We start from the raw sequence: 8,550 nt of genomic DNA, 5'->3' as shown, positions 1-8,550 counted from the left end.
TCCCTCACTTTGCGACTGCGCAGAAGAAGCCGGAGGTCTGAGAAGAGCGGGAAGCCGGTGCGACGATCGCTGGCCTTTTCCTCGGTAATGATTCCTTTCCTTTGGATGGCGCCGGCTCTGGTTTCCTCCCGGTTTCCCCGCCACATCTCAGAACAATTTTCAGTTGCAGTCCTGCAATCTTGAAAGTCGTTTTTTCAATTCTACGAGCAATTTTTTCGTGTCATTTCGAGGTTATTTTCCTTTGCAAAAAAGAGAAAGAGATCTCCGTGCATGTATGCGCGTGCACGAGCATGTATGGCCACACAAAGAGTTCCTCAGTCCTGCTGGGAAACTGGCAGCGAGGAGGGGAAATAATGACGGCCGCCGCTCGGCGGTAGAAGAAAAATGATTCCTAAGTTCCATCCAGTTATTTCTTCTCTAAGTGACTCGGCAGATCTGTGATCTTTTAATCACCCCCCTGTTTTTAGCTCAAACTTTGTCAGGTTATATAATAAATCCACGTCATTCAAAATCGGTCTTGAAGTTTGAGGTTTGGGGAAAGACATGGATGGCTTTGGCATCGAATGGAATTGGACCACTTTTTTAATTTTCTTCACCAGAAAATCCAAACGAACATCTGAACTACGTTGACGTCAACATTAAATCACTTACTAAAATAAGCACAACTCCCTGTCAGGAAGTCACGATTTATATTCGCTTCTATTCTGTTTATATTTTTGCATTGGCTTGCCCTGAGAAGAGCCTCGTGTCAAAAACAAAGGAGGCTGTTGCGATGCTCCGGATTGTTCCGTGTAAATCTGCACAGCAAATACATTCAGCCTACAATGTATTGGCTGAATGACTGGAGGAACGGCTCCGGTCTCTTCAGGTAACCCTAAGACTTTTACGACGGTTCCTTCTAGTCAGAAACCGGCACTCGGACTTGAGGTCTGACAGCCATTCTGACAACGTCTGGTTCAGGTCAGGGTTCAGGTCCGGGTTCAGGTCCGGGTTCAGGTTTCCCTCCTGACACGGTCCTGGTGTGAACCGTCTTCACCAGAGTCCGGATGGCCTCTGAAGAAGACGAGGAAATGCCTTTATTGCCGCATGCAGTTGTACATCGACCACGACTTCGGTGAAATTGAAGCCATCATGGTTGGACCATGAGCAGAAGGAAGCTGAGGAGCAGCACCAGGGGAGCAGCCAGGGGTTCAGGGTCTTATCCCACAACACCTCGACCAGCGAGGAGGAAACGGGAACCCGACCGGGGATGTTCGGCTCCAAGGACGACCGCTCTGAACCCCCTTTTCTGACGGGACTGGGACTGAACCTCGATCATCTCCTGATGGGTCCTGAGAGCGGGCCCGGCACCAGACCTGATGAAGGTCCTGAAAAACTGATGAGTCCTTATCGAGGCCCGAATCAAATGCTGCTCCAACTCTCCTCGGTTTCCTCAAACTTTGGATTCTCAAGTAACTTTGACATGAACTGCCGCTTCTGTCTTTCTCACAAAGGTCCACATCAATGTGACGAGCCTTCTGGGAGAAAACGTGAGGCAAAATATTCTGGCAGCGAAACCTCAGTCACAGGAGGCGTCACCTGAGCGTCACCTCCTTGTCCAATATGAAAATCCTCATTTCCTCTCGACATCTCGGATGCGAAACACTCGGAGGGAGGAGACGAGCCGCATGGCGGCAAAGATGGACAGAAAACACACCGCTGTAAAGTTTGGAACGTGAACCACCACTCAAAACACACAGATTCTCACAGGAAGTTTTCTTCTTCCTCTTTCTTCCGTTTGTTTTTGCTGATGAGCAAAGTTCTAGTTCTGACTGCTGGATGTGATTCTGTTTGAACCAGAAAGAGAAATGCATTAATCTTTGTAAGCAAAAGTAGAATACATGTAAAACCGAGGTAAGAGTCGGTGCCTTCGGTGTTTGGTTCAGGATTTATAGCTGTACATTTAAATGAGTGTGTATGTGTATGTTTATGTGTGTGTGTGTGTGATTTATTGCCTTGTGTTTTATTGGCTGTATCTGTCTTCTAATAAACTATACCCCCCCCCCCCCCCCACGCTCGTGCCTTGTTCTTATTGATGGCTGCTCATTGAGCAGAAAGGATTGGTCTTCTCTGATTTATTCCCGCCAGGCCGTGAAGCCGTCGTCTCCTGAGCCTCCGGTTTCAGGATCAGGTTCATAGAAGGGATTCATCATTATTCAAATTTATTCAAGAATATTTAGGGTCGACCAACCCGAGCGCCAGTCCGTGCAGGGAGGAGGTGGAGAGGCGGCGAGGTCAGGGAGACCGAAGGGACGGATTCAAGTAGATGTTGGTGACTCGAAACCAGGGCGAAGCCTGAAGAAGGAGAAGAAGCGAGCGTCCGATGTGGCCGTATTGTTTTGCCTCTCTTATTTAAAGCTGGAAAAAAACACTGCACAAGAAATATCCATGTTCTTCCTCCTCCTCTTCCCACACCTGATCTTCCTCTCCCTGCTCCTCTCTGCAGATGCAGAGGACGTCTGAGCGACATGCAGGTGACCGAGGATGGCGGAGGCCTGGACAAGGGAGAGGGAGGAGGCTTTGGCTTTCCTCAAACCTCTTGAGGTACACACCTCAAATCTCCAAAGTCTTAGCTGCATTCGTGACATCCCATGATGCGGGCCAGTGGTGTCCAATGATGTAGTTGAACAGAAAATATCTTCACATTATCTGGATTTTAAAATGACAATTCGGGGTCACGCGTCGCACTATCCTCGCTGTTCCCGTCATCCGTGTCATTTCGGGGGTTAGAAAACCGTTTGCAGACGAAGCCGACGCGGCGGCCGCTCAGCTTCAGTCCATGACCTGAAACCCTGAAAGGCTTCAGAGCAACTGTGGCCACAAACAAAAGAAAGTTCAAATCAAATAGAGGATTATTTTGTGTCTTAACGGTGTGAAAACAGACTCCATCATGATAGTCCTCGTTTGCAAAACTCAATGGGACTAAAAATGGAAGCGTCAAACCGCATCGAGCCATCTTAGAGCAGCGGTACTCTAGGATAGAATAGAATCAAATCGATTTAGATACGTTTAGGGACAATACAGTTTAAGAGTGTTTAAGATCATTCTAAACAACAACTGTTGTCCTGCACAGTGTTCATGGCGATTGCTAACTTTAACTTTTGTTAGCGATGGCTGAAGTTCGGATACCTTCCCCATCACTCCATGTGAACGTCCCGTCGGTCGAGGCGGCGGCGTCTTTCCGGAGTCTTTCCCGGCTGATGATGAGATGAGATGAGAACAACTTTATTTATCCTGAAGGAAATTGTTGTGCCAGAGTTTCAAGTAAAAAACATAACAATAATAGATAATAGTAGAAAGGAGGAAGAATAAGAAATACAATGAAATATGAATTGTCTTAACTGTTAACTGTAACTACAAAGATTGATCGACTCATGCGGACTCTCTGATTCACACATCCGGGCAGCTTCATTCCAGTGAAGCTCCTGCATGTTTTTGCTCTGTGGGAGGAAAGCGGAGGAAAGCAGGCATTGGGAGAATATGAACTCTCCCTCCAGCAGGCCTGCAGCAGGAATCCATCCAGGTCCTTTGTGCCGCGAGGCGGAAGCCGTGGTGCCGCCCGGTCCCTGGCGTGTGTCTAACAATGATTAAATTGCCGCGCAAATGACTTTAAATTTGATCTTGAATCCCAGCGTTCCTCCCCACAAAACCAGCCACACAAATTGTCGGACCAAGACGTCCACCCTGAGACAAAACACACGGTAAATACACTTGTCAGTGGTTTTTCTCCGCTCCCGTCGTTGCGTTTGGTTACGCGGCCGATCTGAATGAACGCCGACAGCTGCGTCCAAACCAGCAGAAAAACCCTGTGTTTCCCATTACACGTCCTCGAAATGAAACATGATGTCACCTACTTGGCTGCCCGCCGCCCTCTTAACGCTCAGAAGAAGAAACCTCTGCTTCTTCCTGCACCACTGAGAATATACTCTTTGGAATTCCCCCGCCGAGGTCCTGCGGGGGAAGTCTGATGTTGTTCCCTCGCTTCATCTCTTGCACTGAACGCAGCTTTCTCAGAAAGATACTTACGCATAGGTATACTTACTTATAGCTGTATGTAACATGTTCGTATATGTATGTAGATATACAAATAAATGGATACGTACATACATATGTATACAAATATATCTATATATATATGCATATATACAAAGATATTAAAGTATATAAAGTACTTATACGTATATGTATACAAACAGATAATGTACAGATGCATACACATGTAGGTATATATATACCTACTTTACATACTTTTATAACAGTATATGTGTATGCATTCATACATGTATGCAAATATATATGTATAAATATTTCCACAGATATGTATAAACATATATGCATACAGGTATAAAAATATGTATCCATGCATACAGATGTATATGTATGTATATATATATATATATATAAATAAATGTATATACCACATATTCATTCGTACATAGGTATATACTTAAACATGTGTATGTACACATACATTTCTATATATATGTACATATATATGTATATATGTATCTAAGTATATGTATGTACGGATACATATATATGTACCGTTATACATATATGTATAAAACTGTATATGGTAATATATGTATAGATTTATGACTATATATATGTATATATATATGTATGTGTAAGTACACAGCTACACACATATGTATATTTATACATGTATAAATATATATATATATAGATGTACGTATATATCTGAATGTATGTATATATATATAGGTATATACATACATTTCTGTGAAGATACATAAATTGATAAATATGTATGAATCTATAACTATGTATGCATTCATATGTAAGTGTATAGTTATATACGTACATAGATATGTATTCTCTCACTGTTATGTCATACAAATGAATACATGTCATATATTTGTATCTACTAATATTTGTATCTTTATACAAATTGTAAATGAATTATCATATTTATGTATAGATTTGTATATAGGCATACATATATACATATGCACATATGTGTATATATAGAATCATATAAATACATTCTTTACGTTACTTATATTCATATACATTATAAATATAAGTATATAATATTTAAAGTTATTTGCAAGAATAAATATGAAATTATATTAAATTTTATTTTATTGTTTAGTATGTATAAATATGAAAACATATTCAAATATTTATACATACATATATATGGAAGAATAAGAGCAACCTTATGTATCCCGAAGGAAATTGTTGTGCCAGAGTTAAAAGTTAAACATAACAAAAAAAAATAATAGCAGAAAATTGTATAAACAGTAAAAAACAAAGGGGGGGAGGGGGGAATAAGACTAATAAACTATAAAGTGTCTCAGTAACAAGTCAAGGCTATAAGGCGTCAGAGGGTCTTAAGTACAAGGTGAAAGATGAGGAGTGCACTAGAGTATGAAAAAATACTGCACATGCAGCTGCTATAAAATTAAATATTGCACAGGTATGAATATATACACAGATAAATTATTACGATTTACAGTGAGTGGGTGAGATTTTTTTTTTAAGGTTTAAGATTTTTAAGATTTTTATTAACATATATATAAACATACACACACATATAAATCTATGAATACATACATGCTTACATATATGTGAATAATGTATGTATATATATATATGTATTTTCCTAATTTTGTATATGTATATGTCTGTATGCAATATTTTTATTGACATATATATATACACACATGTATATATATATATATATATATATATATATATATATATGAGGTTATGGTTCCTATACATGTATATATATCCCTTTATATATATATATACATTTCTGTACGTTTGTGTACATAGGAACATGAATGTATACATATATCTAAATATACATACAAACTTTTTGTACAAAAATAGAAACGTATATAGGGAAACGTCCATACTTATATACATATGTATGCATTCACTTGTATGGGTGGATGTATATTTGTACCTACATACATTTACATTAATATTACATTTACATTTACATTAAAGGTTCATCTAAATAAATAGGTATGGTATAACAATGTATATGCGAGATGTACTTATCCATATGTATGTTTTTTCTATATATGTATAAATATATGCCTGTATACAGATGTACAAAAATACAAAAGTACAAAAAGGACAGAAAGTACATTCATGTAAGATACATAGAAATGTATGTCTACCTATTTATATGTAAAAATATATATGTCTAAATATACAAATATATATGTAAATATTTATGTCTAAATATAAAAATATATATGTAAATATATATGTTTATGTATATTGACTTCTACACAGCTATGTCTGTATGTATATGTCATAACTGTGTATAATTATGTCATACATAAATGTATGTACAAACATATGTGTAGATTAAAAATATATATATTCATATATGTACACATTTATATGTAATTGTAAATCTAAATTGATGAAAACAAAAATGTATGCCTATATGTATACACAAATACATATATATTTATACATATATGTAGATACATATATATATATATATATATACATGTTTTTTGTACTTCTATAAGTTCGTAGCTATATACGTATATAATTACAAAAATGAGGATATATATATATATATATACATATACACCTACATACATATTTGTTTATATGTACATATTTGTGTACGTATATACATTTATTCCTATATATATGTATACATTTATCCGTATATACGGATTTATGTATGTGTGCATGTATGTATGTATATATGTATATATGTATATATGTATATACTTAGATACATATATATGTTTGTACATGTATGTACATATAAATTAACAATTATTTGGCTTTATGTTCTTCTGTTGTAACACATATATGTATGTATACCTATGTATACTCCCTATGTATGTATAGTTTTTAGGTACTTTCTCTTCTTTTATACACATATATATATATATATATATGAATATATATATATATATATATAAAATATATATATATATATATATATATTGGATATATGAAAACGTAAAATTTAATCATGTATTTGAAAAATGAATATTAATATATATTATATTTTAATATATTATTAAAATATATATAACGATGTATATAATTATTTATTTCTACATATATATGTATACATACATGCATATATAATGTGTATATATATATGTATATATATGTATATATAATTATAATTATGTATATATATTCACATGTCTGTATGGAATATATACAAATATACACACGCACATGTACAACATATATATATTTATACATGAAGTTACAGTACATATATATGTATAAATATGTATACATTTGTCTACAAATATGAATATATTCATACATACATACAAACTTTTACACATATATAGAAATGTGTAAAGTCATATATATGCATACGCATGTATGATGTATGCATATACATTCAATGTTCGTATAAATATGAACGTATGTGAACATATATGTATATTAGTGTGCATATGCCAACATACATAGGTGTATATACATTAATATGTATGTTTTTTTATATTTATGTATACACAACCATATGTATGTATACAGATATGCAAAGATATAAAAGGACATAAAGTACATATGTGTAAAAATATACAAATGTATAAATATAAATCCGTATGTTTATATATGTATGTTTTTACGTATATATCCATGTATATACATATATATATATATATATATATAAGACCTATCTATGCAAATATATGTCATACATAACTGTATATAAGTACATATATGTAGATCTAAAAAATATATAAATATATGCATACATTTATATGTAATTATGAATATGAATAAATGTAAAAAACATAAATACATACATTTATATAAATGTATATATTTATATATGTCTGGGTCAATTTATACATGTATACATATATATGTCCTTTTTTGTACTTGTATAAGTTTTTACCTATGTACCCATATATATTTTACATATTTTTATCTGTTATTATGAATACTTACCTACATATACATGTTAACCTATGTACACATATATAATTAAGTATGCATATTCGTAAATATATGCGCATATCATAGATATGCACATATATACACATATACATGTATATAAATATCTACATATGCTTATACATACATACATACATACATACATACATACATACATACGTACTTACATATGTGTACGTGTACGTGTATATATGTACTTCTTCATATATATGTTTACATGTATATGTATGTAGGTATGTATGTGTATGTATATGGTATGTATGTATACATATATACAAAAATGTAAAAGTAAGTGTACCCATCAAGTAGGTTAACATATATATATATATACACACGTGTATATATAGATACATACATGTACGTATATGTATACATATATGCATATAGATTTCTATATGCATTTGGATACATAAAATGCATATTTACAAATATATTTATATTGGTATATATATAAATATATATACATATGTTTATGTATATACATACATGAGAACCCCATTTAATGCACTTTGTCCGTACATGAAGATAATGCTCCATTTCATTGTCTTGCAACAATGAAAGCTTGATGTTTAATGT

General features: G+C 34.5%; 1 long non-coding RNA gene across 1 annotated transcript; it reads right to left on the bottom strand.

Moving 5' to 3' along the window:
* Window positions 1–2,821: 2,821 nt before the first annotated feature.
* LOC147233669 (uncharacterized) lies at window positions 2,822–3,946 on the bottom strand. Its single transcript, XR_015106234.1, has 3 exons — window positions 3,894–3,946; window positions 3,169–3,236; window positions 2,822–2,850 (listed from the first exon to the last, which is right to left on the bottom strand). It is a non-coding gene; the product is annotated as an uncharacterized LOC147233669 (long non-coding RNA).
* Between the last annotated feature and the right edge of the window lie 4,604 nt (window positions 3,947–8,550).

The sequence above is a fragment of the Fistularia commersonii genome, chromosome 6 (genome assembly GCF_037954325.1).
Source record: "Fistularia commersonii isolate RoL2024-O1a breed Wild chromosome 6, RoL_Fcom_v1.0, whole genome shotgun sequence".
NCBI classification, from domain to species: domain Eukaryota; kingdom Metazoa; phylum Chordata; class Actinopteri; order Syngnathiformes; family Fistulariidae; genus Fistularia; species Fistularia commersonii.
The sequence above is the reverse complement of the archived record's forward strand: the minus strand, read 5'-3'. Positions and strand labels throughout refer to the sequence as shown.